Below are 15395 nucleotides of genomic sequence, written 5' to 3'. Positions count from 1 at the left end.
GGCATTTACAATCTAATTTATTTGGGGGGTTACTTGTAAAATTCTCTCGTGTTCCCTGAATCTGAATAGGAATCAACCTATTCACATTCATACTGAATACAGTTGTATACTTAGATGATTCCTCTTAGAAATATGAATTTAGTCAAGTTACAAATTTCTTTACTTATTTATTTTGAAATTATTTCCTCATTTTTGCTTATTTTTAATGTTTATTTTTATTTATGTGAAAGGCAGATAGAGGGAGCAAGATCAATAGTGAGAAAGAAAGTTATCTTCCAGCCACTGTTTTACTCTCCAAATAGCCAACAGCACTGAGGCTGGGCCAGATTTAAGGCAGGATCCAGGAGCTACATCCAGTGTTCCCACTTTGGTGGCAGGGACTCAAGAACTTGAACCATTAATGCCGTTTCCCTCAATATGTATTCTCGGGCACCTGGATTGGCAACAGAGCCTTAATCCAAGGTACTCTGATATGGAATATGGACATCCCAAGTGGTGGCTTAACCTACTGTGCCCCTCAAGTTATTCATGTAAATAGTTTTAGGAAGGCAGCAGCCTCCTTTGCTATCACCCTCCTCATGGAAACAAATTGGAATTCATGGTTATCTGAGGGCATACTATTGAGGACACAGGCCTATAACTGGTAAGGAAAATATGTCCCCATCGAAGTAATTAATTCCATTCTGTCAGATTAATGTCTTACTCTTGAAGAGAGAGTAATCATGGAATAGTGATGAGGCCACCACACAAAAGGCTCTCATCCTCTATATAAACTGAAGAGAGGTGCTGAGCCTTCCTTTGAAGCAGAGGCAAATGTGGTTACTGGAAGGAGCCTCAGCTTTGAGGTCCTATAGAGGAGTAGGTAACTTTGGGCTTGTTGTTAAGTTTCCCTATGTCCATTCTACATCTGACATATAAGGCATTTCTACTCACTGGAATAACAATAAGGACTGAAGAAGCTTCTTGTGGGTAATAGGGTGACAGGCACAGAATCTGAAACAATATTAGTCTTCTTTCCAACTTCCAGAGATTTTCATTAACAGCCTAGAGCACAAATTATCCCAATTTCTAAGGTACCAGCAGATTCTGACAAGGGAGGCAGGACAGAGCTAAAAAAAAAAAAAAAAGACTTACAGCTAAGTGAATTGGCTTTTGGATTAGACTGGGCTCCAAGCCCCAGGACTCCTGGTGTCCTGCTTGTGGCAGGGATCATGGGTACTGCCCAAGAGGGAGAGTCCTGGGGCACACTGTGGCAATCCTTCCCTACATTGCAATTTTACCTAGCCTGAGTCAAAGAACTGGGCTACCTCTTGCCCTTGGAACAAGTGCAAAATTTCTGTGCATTTTGCAATTCTACTAGAATTATTTTTGGGAAAAGAGATTCCACCTAGTCAGTTTAACAGAGAAAATGACTGTAATTGCATTCCTCAAATTGAACATACAGGGAAGCAATGGTACTTAGTAGACAGTACCCAAGAAAATATAATTGTTGTTTAAAAAATAGGCAAGACTAGCCAGATGATAAAGATGTATGGGTTAATTGCCAAACCTGTGTTTCACCTGCATCTTTTATGTGGCAGATATGAATGCTTTATAGGTAATGAGGTCCTCAACAGGAGAGTTATGGCCTAACGACCTGACATTTGTAAAGCTGTAAAATGTAGGAGGAGATTTAACAAGCAGGATGAGCTGCCCTTCTGCATATTAACACAATTATGCACCTATGCACACGTCAAGGAGTAAATAGTATATTTATAGCATTAGGATTCTCAAAAGGATATTAAGCAGACATTGCAATTTGCATTTTAATTTTCTTACAGGAAAACCTTTCTATTTATCTTGAAATTTCTAGGGGCTGTAGCGTTTTTAAACTGTGCTAGTAGTCTATGCTTTGGTGCTATATGTTTAGTAGCAGAGCTAGCTGGACTAAAGGTTCACTAAGGTTCCAGCCTTTATTCTCAGGGATCAAGCCTGGAGTAGAGGGGTGGGCATTGTGGCCTAGGAGGTTAAGCTGCCAGTGGGAACTCCCACATCACATATTGAAGTACTTGGTTCATGTCCTGGCTGCTCCACACTTCTGATCCAACTCTGCCTACTGTTAATGGGAGGCAGAGGAAGAAGTCCCAAGTACTTGGATTCCTTTTGCCCATGTGGGAGAACTGATGGAGTTTCAGGCTCCTGGCTTCAGCCTGGCCTAGTGCTGTCTGTAGCTGGCATTTGAAGAGTGAACCAGCTGATGGAAGATCTCTGTCCCTCTCTTTCTCTCTCTGCTGTTCAAATAAATAAATAAATAGTTACAAAAAAAAAAAAAAAAAAAGCTAGGGTGGAGGGTGATTCAAACTTCCTGATGGTGGAGATGCTGATGGCACTTGGGTGCTCAGCATTCTAGAAAGCCACAAAATGTCAATGCAATGCCACTATCAGTTTGCCTGCAATATTTAGCTTTTTTTTTCCCTAGCTACCTTTTTTTCCTAACGGTTTTGGACTATCTGACCATCTGTTATAATAGTGTAACTCCCTGAAATATTCTCTTATCTAATGTGTGGGAAGAAAGAAGCACTGTTGGGACATTAGCAGAAATGAAACCACTTGAATAATTAATGAAAAGAGGGAAGGAAGATTTCAGCACTGCTTTCCCCTTGAACCATGTTTTCCTGTCACTCACCTACAACATCGTCTCTACCTGAGATAAACTCCTCCAAATCACAGAAGATTGAAATATCCTTCTTGCTTTCTGAAGTCCAAAATCAAGATGTGGGAAGGTCCATGATCCCTTGAAGACTTCCTTTCCTCTTATTTGCTTCCAGCAGCTCCTGAAAATCCTTGGCATTCTTTGACTAAAAGCTGCATGACTGCAGACCCTGCGTCTTCTATCACATGGTCTCCTTTTCTGTGTGTCTGTGTCTCTGAATCCCCACACAGGGACTCTACAAGGACCTCTGTAAGGGCACCACTCATTAGAGTTAGGCCCCATCCTATTCAGTTTTGCCTTCGTAATGCTTGCTTATGTCTGCAAAGACCCTATTTTCATTTACAGATAGGTGGGGTTAGGATATCTTTACATCCTTTAGGGGAATATGATTCAGTCCACAACACTGGAGTAATAAAAGTAAATTCATCATCTACTGCTAGTATGAAAAATAAAAATTGTAAACACATGCCCAGACTAATAGTTAGCCCTGTATAACAGAAACCTATTTTAGAAGAGATGGATGCGTAGCTTGCTAAGCCTTATGCTGTTTCAGCAGGCATTTTCTTTGTAGAAGAGTTTCTTAAGGTCTGAGAAAACCAGGGTAAAATAATTCTATAGTCCCTGCTAATTTTGAACTTCATTCCCAATCTTCTCTGTGTCTTTATTTTTTTCTCCTTAAATAAAGATCTGTCCATACAGTCAGCCATGGTTCTGACTTCCTACCCCTGTTTTGTTCTCATAATTTATAATAAATTTAAATTCCTGGGTCTTCCTCCTCCCTCTCAGTGTAATTTACCACTGAACTGCTCATCTCTAATGAAAGGAAAGACTCTATCCTTTCTCACAAAGAAGTGTAAGTATTAGTTATCGGTGAGCAGATTAGGAAGGCATTTTGAAGTAAGAAGCTTGTTCCAGTGCTCTTATCATCAGCAAGGATGCCAGTTCTGATTAATGACCTCTGTTTGTGCATTGAAGCCACACTCAAACGTATGTATCTAGGTTTTCTCCTTTGCCTGAGTATCTGAATCATTTTTCATCTTGCATCTTTTTAAATTGAGACACAGGCATGCAATAGAGGGAGGGCAAAGCTGTAGACAATCCGTTTGTTAGGTACTTCGAGCTCTTTCTTGTTTTCCAAGACAGAGCAGCCCTTTTCTCACTCATGGAGGCATTCCCCACTCGTGGGGAGCAGGTCCACATTGCAAGAGCAAGAGCTTAAAATAGAAAGCGGACTTATTTGCCTTCATGATGCCATTGAGGGGTGTGCAGAAGAGAAGAATGCATCCTATTCTCTCTTAACATTCCCTGACAATACAGATGATTCTGACAAAAGTTCCATTCAACAATGTTTTTTCTTTATTCCACAACATAAGCCTGTAGTGGAAATTTGCTGATCTGGTTACAGCACATTTTCTGCATTGGAAATCCACATGATATATTATCACAGGGTTTTATTCTTGGTCCAGCCCATGAAGCAGTCACTGTCTATAGCACAACTCTTCATGTGCTCCAGGTAGTTTCACAATGAGAGGAAAAGATTCAATGGCCCTCTGCCTTCTACCTCTTTTTTTTTAAGCTATTATCTTCATTATTCTTAACTCCTTCAGAAAATGTATTTCAATCCACTATTTCTCCTCAAATTTTGCATCTAAGTAATCTAAATTTTGGCTAAAACAATTTTCCTGTCTCCCTCAGAGCATACCTTCTCACTCACATAGGGACACAAACAAATTTACTTATTACTCCTTCAGTTTGGGCAGCACCCACTATTGGCAAGGTACTGTGCTACATGCTGAAGATAGAAACACATGCTGTTGATGTTTCAGGAGGTGCTCATTCCTATCTAATTCCAGCTTAACAAAAGAATGTGAAAGCCCAGTGGAGTTCATTAAAATGGATGTGAAATATGTTGCACGTGAATGCACATTACTGCACGTTGCAGTGCATTTACATATATTTATTAAAATGGAAGGAAAACCTGGTCTTCTGTGATGAGTGATATCACTCCCTCCTATTTAACCTGATTAAAGGCTACATTCATTACTTCCACAGAGCTTTCATTGATGATCCACATCTCCTGGGAAGCCACCCTTTCCTTTTATTTTTACATACTATTGTACATGCAAAATAGCAATGTGACATCAGTTACAAAAGTGAATCGGTAAAAAAAAAATTCAATGCAGCTCCGTGATTTTTATGAGGCATGTTTCGTACATAGGGATTTCTCTTTGCTTCTTTCTTTACCTGAGGGGTCCTTGCACTGGCAGTTAAGACAGGGAAGTGCCCTGGTGCTATCTGCTGACAGAGTTGTGATGACCATCAGCGATGCCAGCAGCCATCCCTTTCTTCAGTGGCCCACACTCTGTGTCTTCTAGTCTTTGGACAGTGTGAATGAACTCCAGAGTTGTGTGTGCATAGAGGCAATGGGGTGGTGAGGATAGAGACTCCCAGAGGCTTATTAGCAAATGAACCTTAACAGGAGGTCTGCATGAATTTCATTCCATGTGTAGAATGAGTCAGCAAGCTTTAGACTTCCTTGCTGGAAAAACGATTGAGTGGGAGAGGTGGCATGAGGGCTGGTGGCAATCACCTCTAGAGAAGCACTTTGAAAATTTAAATAAAATCCTTCTTCGTAAACGAGAGAAAGGACCACTTGAATATGAAGATGCAATCACTTCCCACCCACCACCCCCCCAACCAGGGCAGGTATAACCTCTTTTGTCTTCTATATTTGATAATTTCTGAGACACACGTGCATTAAACAGGCATGCTCAAGTTTTCAGTTCAGATTTATTGAGAACTCTATGTGCTTATGAAACTCCTACAACATGTCCTTCATTATGCTAATGGAGATACAGGCACAGAAGGTGCAGAGTCCACAGTCTGGTTGGGAAACATACACACAGGCATGTTTGCATTTGGCAGTGTGATTAGTAAAAGTTAACTCAACACTTACCCAGTAAATTATTACAGTGAAGCAGTCACTAAATACAAGGTCCTGGGACATACCTATGACAGAGCACAGTGAAGCAGTCACTAAATGCAAGGTCCTGGGACATACCTGTGACAGAGCATGGACTTTACCCCTCTCTACCTGTGGTTCTTGAGACTCTTTGAACCTATGCCTCCTCATTTGCATGATAAGGGTGATATGCATGTTATCACATTCTAATGTGATAATAGCACAGCACCAGGTTCAACATATGTCACTAAGCTGACATTTAATAAATACTAGATTTCTGGCCCTTGCCCTGTAACTGAGTCCCTATGTGGAATTGTGTACTTTTTGAGACAGAATTTCTTGATATAAAATTCAGGTTTCTAGTAGCTCTACCACTGTGGAGTCTCTTATTAGGAGGGTTCCTGTTTGCTGTATTGCCCCAGTTTCTATTAGCAGACACACTAAATCTTAAGTCAGTTCAGAGCTTCTGTTTTAACTGTCAGGGACCCAATATTCTTGTCACACTTATCACAATTTCTCAGTTGTTCTCCTAGCTTTAGATGTCCACAGTGAGGTGTTCTTTTTCACTTCTTATGTAATATATTTCCCACCTAACTGTCATGTCCTGCCTTTCTCCTGCATGGTCTTCCAAATTCCCATTCCAAGCTTTTTTTTTTGGTAGGGGAGGGGGTGAAACAGTAACTTCTTGCTAAATCCAGTTTCCAGTTGTGGATAATCCATAACTAATAATTACACTAAACAAGCCAATAAATATAGAGTAATCCTTTAGCTCCTCCCACCCACCCAGTTTAACATAGGCATATCAGGAGAGAAAGTGATTAGTAAAACTTAGCAGGGTTAGTGTTTGCCTCCAGCAACACTAACAAAACACTGCATCTGGAAAGTTCTGATGCATGGACTTTCCTTGTTCTACAAAATATTTCTATTTTTTTTTCTCTTTTTTTTTTAAACTTTTATTTAATGCATATAAATTTCCAAAGTACGACTTATGGATTACAATGGCTTCCCCCCCATACCGTCCCTCCCACCCACAACCCTCCCCTTTCCCACTCCCTCTCCCCTTCCATTCACATCAAGATTAATTTTTGATTATCTTAATATACAGAAGATCAGCTTAGTATACATCAAGTATGGATTTCAACAGTTTGCACCCACACAGAAACATAAAGTGAAAAATAATAGATGATTTTTTAAATGATGATGAAATCAGATCAGACCTATTGTCACGTTTAATCCCAGTGAGAGTCAAGTTGGGAATTGATAATTTCTTCTTCTTCTTTTTTTTTTTTTTTTTTTACAGAAGATCAGTTTAGTATGCATTAAGTAAGGATTTCAACAGTTTGCACCCCCATAGAAACACAAAGTGAAACATATTGTTTGAGTACTCGTTATAGCATTAAATCTCAATGTACAGCACATTAAGGATAGAGATCCTACATGAGGAGTAAGTGCACAGTGACTCCTGTTGTTGACTTTACCAATTGACACTCCTGTCTATGGCATCAGTAATCTCCCTATGCTCCAGTCATGAGTTTCCAAGGCTATGGAAGCCCTCTGAGTTCTCCGACTCTTATCTTGTTTAGACAAGGTCATAGTCAAAGTGGAGGTTCTCTCCTCCCTTCAGAGAAAGGTACCTCCTTCTTTGAAGACCTGTTCTTGCCACTGGGATCTCACTCGCAGAGATCTTTTGCCAGAGTGTCTTGGCTTTCCATGCCTGAAGTACTCTCATGAGCTTTTCAGCCAGCTCCGAATGCCTTTAGGGCTGATTCTGAGGCCAGAGTGCTATTTAGTAAAATATTTCTATTTTTTTAAAATTTATTTGTTTATATGAAAACCAGAGTTACAGAAAGAGAGGGAGAGACACAGAAAGAAAGAAAAAAGTCTTCCATCCACTGGATCACTCTTCAAATGGCTGCAATAGCCAGCGCTGGACCAGGGGGAAGCTTGGAGCCAGGAGCTTCATTGAGATCTCATGTGGTTGGCAGGGGCCCAAACACCTGGGCCATCTTCCTCTGCTTTTCCCAGGTGCATTAGGAGGGAGCTGGGTCAGAAGTAGAGCAACTGAAACAGAAACTGGTGCCTATATTGGATGCAGGATTTGCAGGGGACAGCTTTATCCTCTTAGCCACAATACTGCCCCCTACAAGGTATTTTTGAATGAACTGTTTCACAGTATGTATGTCACTTCATAGTGCAATAGTGGCAAAGTTAAGAGAGGGCCAGAGAGAAAGCAAGAGATTGAATTTACAGCCTCGATGTTTATATCATCATCATCATCATTTGTATTTGAAAGGCAGAGAGAGAGAGAGAGAGAGAGAGAGAGAGAGTGAACCTGCACAAGCTCCCAATCAACTTGTTTTACTCCCCAAATGCCCACAAGGATTGGGAATAAGTCAGGCCATGTCCCAGAGCTGGGGACTTAATCCAGGCTTTTCATGTGGGTGGCAGGGACCCAACTACTTGAATTATCACCTGTTACCTTCCAGAGTGCACACTAGCAGGAAATTAGAATTGAGAATGGAGTCAAAACTCAAATTCAGGAATTTTGATATGGGTGTCCCAAGCAATGTCTTCCCTCCAGACTAAAAGCCCATCACCCAAGCCCTTCAATAATTGGCGTTAATCCATTCATGAATGTGAAACCCTCATGTTGTAAAAACTTGCTGTTAGGTTTCATCTCCCAAACTATATTGCTTTTGAGGTTAAGTTTCCAACAGACAGTTTTTTTTTTTTTAATTTCTTTTTGACAGGAAGAGTGGACAGTGGGGGAGAGAGAGAGAGAGAGAGAGACAGAGAGAAAGGTCTTCCTTTACTGTTGGTTCACCCTTCAATGGCCACTGCGGCCGGCACGCTGTGGCCGGCGTACCGCGCTGATCTGAAGCCAGGAGCCAGGTGCTTCCTTCTGGTCTCCCATGGGGTGCAGGGCCCAAGGTCTTGGGCCATCCTCCATTGCACTCCCGGGCCATAGCAGAGAGCTGGACTGGAGGAGGGGCAACTGGGACAGAATCCGGTGCCCCGACCGGGACTAGAACCCCGTGTGCCGGCACCGCAGGCGGAGGATTAGCCTATTGAGCCGCGGTGCCAGCCCAACAGGCAGTTTTTAAGGAACACATTCAAATCAGAGCAAGGGACCATAGCAACCATTAGATGAGGTGTTGGGGACAGAAAGTACTGTTCTCAAATGCCTTGACTGTTGCCAAAGCTACCTTGGGACCTGTTTACAATCTCAGATGATTTTAGTCATGCATTCAGAAATATCTAATACGAGTAGTATACAGTATGATCGATTTATAGACATGATTTCATTTAATTTTCATAAGTAATTTACATGTATGATTTTTGGTTAAAGTCTGTTGGTATCTGCAGTTTTAAAATAAGACAACAGACTACAAGATACTAATCAACCAGACAGCAAGCAGCTGTCAGATTAATATTCATATCCAGGACTGATTTGATCAGTTCAGGGGAATGCTTGTTACACTTTTGACCAGTCCTGTTCTCAGTCATTTGCCAGTGGCCCAGAGCTGAGCACCTTGATAGAACTTGTTCCTGAGTCTTAATTCTCCCACCATCTCTGCGAGGGGTTCAAATTCTCTTACATCCTCCTGATACCTTTCTCTGTTTTTACCCACATCAACCATATCTGGGGAGATAGTCCTTGTGCCTGAGGCCCTGACCATATCAGAAATGTTGCCCGATAACCTTGTCTCTTGGGACTCATTCAGTTTGCTCTGCGATGGTGCCCCACATACCACAGCCTTATTTCCCCAGTCCCAAAGCAGAACATTAAGCACCTGGCACACTTTGACATCTGATGCACTTTACGTCAGACCATTAGCTGCAGCTGGATGGTCCTCTTGGACAGTAGTTATTGCAATTACATTCATACTGCTCAAATACTCCTAGCTTTTGTTGCGTGTGAAGTTATATTTCTTCATGTAGAAGACTGACATCCTCCTGGCAGAGTTTGTTTCTGGCTCCAGTGAAGCATAACAACCTTTAGCTAGAGGACAACACTTCCATAGACTTCTCAGCTGCAGCGCTCAATTAGTCTTCCGATATATCTCCTCCTCCACAACCCCACCCCATATTTTCCCCTAACACCCTGTCAAACATGTCAAACCCAGAGCAACTTTCTGATGTGGACACTGGCTCATTAGGCCCCAGCTGAGATCATTAAATCCTGTTTCTTTAAGAAAGAACAGAAAGGGCAGATTTATGCTTCCTTTGATAGAACCGGCCTTAAATATCCTCCCTATTGTGAGACGGATAGTTGGTGATGAATCAGTGATATTTCCGTCCCCCACTGGGGGCACACTGGCTGTTCCTGAGATTGAGATTTCTGGGACAGAAGAGCAAACAGAAAGCCAGTGAAGAGCACATACATTACCTCCTGTCATGGGCCAGTCGTAATGGTATTACTTTTTTTCTTTAAGACAAGGTATCTCAAACTTGGCAGTACTGACATTCTGGACCAGAAAAGTCTTTGTTGTAAGGACAGATTTTAGGATGTTAGCAGTGTGCTTGACTTCTATCCAGGACCTGTCAGTAGCATTTCCTTCCAGTTATGACAACCAGAATTGTTCACGCATATTACCAAATATCACTTGTGGGCACAATCACCTCCAGTTGAGAAACAAAGCTTTAAGATATTTCAGGAATTTTGCTCCCACAAATTGATGCCCTAGAGAAAAAAAACCCTGGATTATAAGTTATAAAATGATGGGCATAAAAGCATTAAATAGTTGTCACTAACATGTCTTCGTGGCCAAATCTGAACAGGGGAAAGCGTGTTTGCAATGGTTTCCAAATTCTCTTCCAGTTCCCTCTCCTTCTACTCTCAACCTTCTCCCTACCCCCAATTTTACTTGCTCATACTAAGTGCTTATCTGCTATCCTGTAGCACATAGAGGCTCCTGCATAGATTGAACCAAGCCTGGTGACTATATATTTTCCTTGCTTCTTTTTCTTCCCATAACCCTTATGGGACACAACTTCTATGTGTTCTGTTTTCCAAGAATCCTCTGGCTAGAGAAACAATACACACACTAATAATATATCATTAATATTTGGGAAGGGCTGAATATGCTGACCCTCCCAAATTTTATTCACATAAGAGAATTTCAGGGGCCGGCGCTGTGGCTCATTTGGTTAATCCTCTGCTTGCGGCACCAGCATCCCATATGAGTGCCGACTTCTGGTCCCAGTTACTCCTCTTCCAGTCCAGCTCTCTGCTGTGGCCCAGGAAGGCAGTGGAGGATAGCCTGCACTGGCATGGGAGATTAGGAGAAAGCACCTGGCTCCTGGCTCCGGATTGGTGTAGCTCCAGCCATGGGCCATTTGGTGGTGGGTGAACCAGCGGAAGGAAGACCTTTCTCTCTGTCTCTCCCTCTCACTGTCTAACTCTATCTGTCAAATTAAAAAAAAAAATAAGAGAGAGAGAATTTGAAAACATTTTTGGACAGTGCATATTGTTAAAAAAAAACTGCAGAGCTCAAAATAAAATTATCTTTTGTGGGGAGCAACTCGGACTAGACTGTTACTGGAATTAAGACTTATTCTATGCATCTGCTCTCCCACAATATGGCGCTGGGAGAGGAGTAAAAAGCTTCTACACAGCTGCCTTTCACCAACTTGACAAGCTGCAGGAGCTGCTCCTGATTGGAGGAGAGCAGCGTACTCGGCGTGTGGGTAGCAGAGTTGGGATTGATGGAAGAGGACTATAAAGGAGGAGAGAGACAACATGCACCAGGAACATCTATCTGAAGGAACACCTGTGCAGCCCCCGAGAGAGCCAGCCGGAGGTGTGCCGCTCCCTCGCGGAAGTGGGGAAAGTGGCAGGGGGAACCGCTCTTCCACGGAGGTGGAAGGGACGGTAGCCAACCCGGGAAGAACCAGCAGCAAACCCGGGGAGGGCCGAGCAGACAAAAGAACAACGCAGGGTCTAGTGTCGTTCCTCCACGAAGAGGGGGAGTGACATAATGGTGCCGTGACTCGGATATGAAGCCTAGGCAGGGTTTAGTGTCGTTCCTCCATGAAGAGGGGGAGCGACATCTTTTAATACAGATTTTCTACAAACTTTCTGAAATACATACACAGGAGCTTCAAAAATTAGTGAAAAATTCATATTTTAATTCAGTTTTTTTTTTTTTTTTTTGACAGGCAGAGTGGACAGTGAGAGAGAGAGAGACAGAGAGAAAGGTCTTCCTTCCTTTACCGTTGGTTCACCCTCCAGTGGCTGCTGCGGCCAGCACACCACGCTGATCCTAAGCCGGGAGCCAGGTACTTATCCTGGTCTCCCGGGGTGCAGGGCCCAAGCGCTTGGGCCATCCTCCACTGCACTCCCTGGCCACAGCAGAGAGCTGGCCTGGAAGAGGGGCAACCGGGACAGAATCCGGTGCCCTGACCGAGACTAGAACCCGGTGTGCCAGCGCTGCAAGGCGGAGGATTAGCCTAGTGAGCCACGGCGCCGGCCTTAATTCAGTTTTTATGTGAAATTTTGAAGCCCCTTAATGTTCATGCATGTGTGTGTGTGTATTTCAGTACATAATAACTAACTAAATGAGTACTGAATAATGAGTCCTACATACCATGGTAAGACTGTATATATAGAGATTAAATGGCTTGCAACCCCTCATATCATAGTTCTACATAACTTGGAAACTAGTCTTGGTTCTTAGAGTTCATAAATGGGATAATTTTCAGCAGAAAAAGGCACTTTACTTCTGATCCAAAAGGACTGTGTTTTTCAAGCTTACTAATGATGTAAGCTTACTAATATTTAAAAAATTTTTAAACTGTGGTCCTCAATATGTGCATTATTTGTAATTTAAGTGTACTGCTTTAATCATACTAAATATTGATAAAATTTAAATTGTGTAATTTTCAGAGAAATTTTAGGTTTATTTATCTGAAAGGTAGAGAGAGAGATAGACAAAGAGCGAAGAAGAGAGGGGGAGGAAGAGAAAGAGAATGAGAGAGAAAGAGAAAGAGAGAGATTTCCCATTTGCTGGATCTCCCATATGGGTGGCAGCAGCCAAAGTACTTGAGTCACCTTCTGCTGCTCCCTCAGGATCAGTAGCAGGGAGCTGGACTGGAAGTTGAACAACAGAGACTTGAACTAGTGTTCATATATGGGATGCTGGCATCACAAGCAGTAGCTTAACCTGCTTGCCACAATGCCAGCTCCATCAGATAATTTTTGGAAGATGTCCTTATGCATTTTTCTACATCCCATCAATGTCATCCTTTATTCTGAGACCACTTCAATCCCTATCCTGGAAATCCTTTCTTGGTCTTCCATGGATAAGTAGGGAACCTCAACCCCCCTGAAATTATACATGTAATGTTGCTATCTTAGGTACATGCTGGATTATTTTTCTATAGCACTCATTCCTTTTAAAAAGAAGCCTATAGCCCAAAAGTTTTTAATACTGTATTGTAGTTGGATCTAGTGTTGTGGCACAGCAGCTTAAGCCACTGCCTGTGATACCTCAATCCCATGATTGCCACTTGGAGTCCTGGATAGTCCACTTCCAATCCAGCTCCCTGCTATTGAACTGGGAAAGCCGCAGAAGATGACCCAAGTGCTTGGACCCTACGTGGGAGACCCTTATGTAGTTCCTGGCTCCTGGCTTTGTCCTGGCCCCGTCCTTAGCATTGCAGTCATTTGGGGATTAATGGGAGATATCTATCTATCTATCTATTATCTATCTAGCTAGCTAGCTAGCTATCATCTATCTATCTCTGTATCTCTATTATTTCTCCCGTTCTCTCTCTACCTATGTCTTTCAAATAAATAAATAAATCTTAAAGACCACTTCATGGTCTTTGAGAGTGATTGAGTGTAATATGGTAGCATCCATGCCTTTATAAAGATTCAGAATAGAGAGCAAGGATGTCTCTTGTACAACTATTAAGAAATAAACAATGCATTTCCAAAATTCATCTTGAATTTCATCCAGGTCTGAGCAACTGGCCAGAGTTACTACAGCTAACCTCATCATTAAAATAGGTGGAATTATTTGAGGAGAAACAAATGGAAATGGTGAGTAACACTCCAGTGTCTTGAGATGCGCAGAGGACTCTTATTTCATCCAGTCTATGATGAGGCTGTTTTATGGATTACATTGTGTGTAGGTATATGCCAAAAATGGACATTTTCCTTGCTAAACTCCAACCATGGCATATATCTTCCCTGAATTAAGTAGTCTTTTTGTTTGTTTGTTTTTTTGGACAGGCAGAGTGGACAGTGAGAGAGAGAGACAGAGAAAAAGGTCTTCCTTTTGCCATTGGTTCACCCTCCAATGGCCGCTGCGGCCAGCACACCGCGCTGATCCGATGGCAGGAGCCAGGTGCTTCTCCTGGTCTCCCATGGGGTGCAGGGCCCAAGCACTTGGGCCATCCTCCACTGCACTCCCTGGCCACAGCAGAGAGCTGGCCTGGAAGAGGGGCAACCGGGACAGAATCCTGCGCCCCAACTGGGACTAGAACCCGGTGTGCCAGCGCCGCAAGGCGGAGGATTAGCCTAGTGAACCGCAGCACTGGCTTAAGTTGTCTTTATCTTTCCTTAACGCAGTGGGAAAAATGCATTTACTGGATTTGCTTAAATGCAGTCATAAAGTGGTTGCCAAGGATGTTTCAGAGATGTCGCTATCACCCAGTTCTAGGAAGAACTGACCTGGGCTTGTGTGGCTCTGGTGCTGGGGGGCAGCCTTTGCACTACTGACCTTAATCTGAGTACTTGCTTGAACTGCCTCTACCACTGCGTTCTGAGACTCAATGTCCACATGCTACTGTATGAATAACCCATGTAATTGTTACATAAAATTTTAACAGAAATGCTGAATAATCCATCTTCCAAGTCAAACTCCTACCAGATCTTTAGTACTCTTATGTCCCTTGACTTTAATATTCACAGTCTGTCAGGTGACTGGGGTCACAGAGGAAGATAATATGAATTTCACTTAATGTCATTTGAATTTGGATTTTGATTTGCAGCATAGGAATATCATGGCCAACCTAAGTCTGTGTGTGTGTGTGTGTGTGTACTGGGAGAGAGAGAGAGAGAGAGAGAGAGAGAGAGAGAGAGAGGGAGAGAGTCCTCCAGAACACTTGCAGATGTATCTATCTGCAATCTGAACATGGAGCTGGGTTGAAATAAACAAAAATAAAAAGCTGATAGTTTCAAAAGAGATCATTTGCTGAAAGTATCTCCCAATGAGATGAAACTTTCATATGTAAACAAACTTATTAATCACAAATTTCTACACAAGAAATAGACTGAGAAAACTGCTCAGCCAAAATGGGAAGTGGGTATATTCTCAAATGTGCTGTACAGATATGACCTAGGAGTATGATGGAAAATGACAGAGTTCTCAAGGAAGGAGCCAAAGACTTTGAATAACAATGAACAGGAGAGATATTCTCAAGTCTCAAAACCAGGGCCTAATAAAAGAATAGTTCTGATCCCAAAGGACAATCGCAGCATCTCCCAAGGGAATTTGACACTTGGAATGGACAAAAACTGCCTCATGCTGCTCTGTCTTCTTCCTGAATCAGAGTCTACATAACAGAGGTCCTCCTCATTTCTACCCCATATTCGCACATACACTGATTGTATGATGAAAAAATAAAACTTTTTCTTTTCCTTTATTTTTCCTTCTATTCCACCTTCTCTTCCCTCTCCCTCTCTTCCTTATTATTCTTTATAATTTTGGTTAACAAGAGTCATACCTAGAA

The sequence above is a fragment of the Oryctolagus cuniculus genome, chromosome 10 (genome assembly GCF_051225735.1).
Source record: "Oryctolagus cuniculus isolate XC-2025 breed Fujian yellow rabbit chromosome 10, ASM5122573v1, whole genome shotgun sequence".
Lineage (NCBI taxonomy): Eukaryota > Metazoa > Chordata > Mammalia > Lagomorpha > Leporidae > Oryctolagus > Oryctolagus cuniculus.
This window is presented reverse-complemented; position numbering follows the sequence as displayed.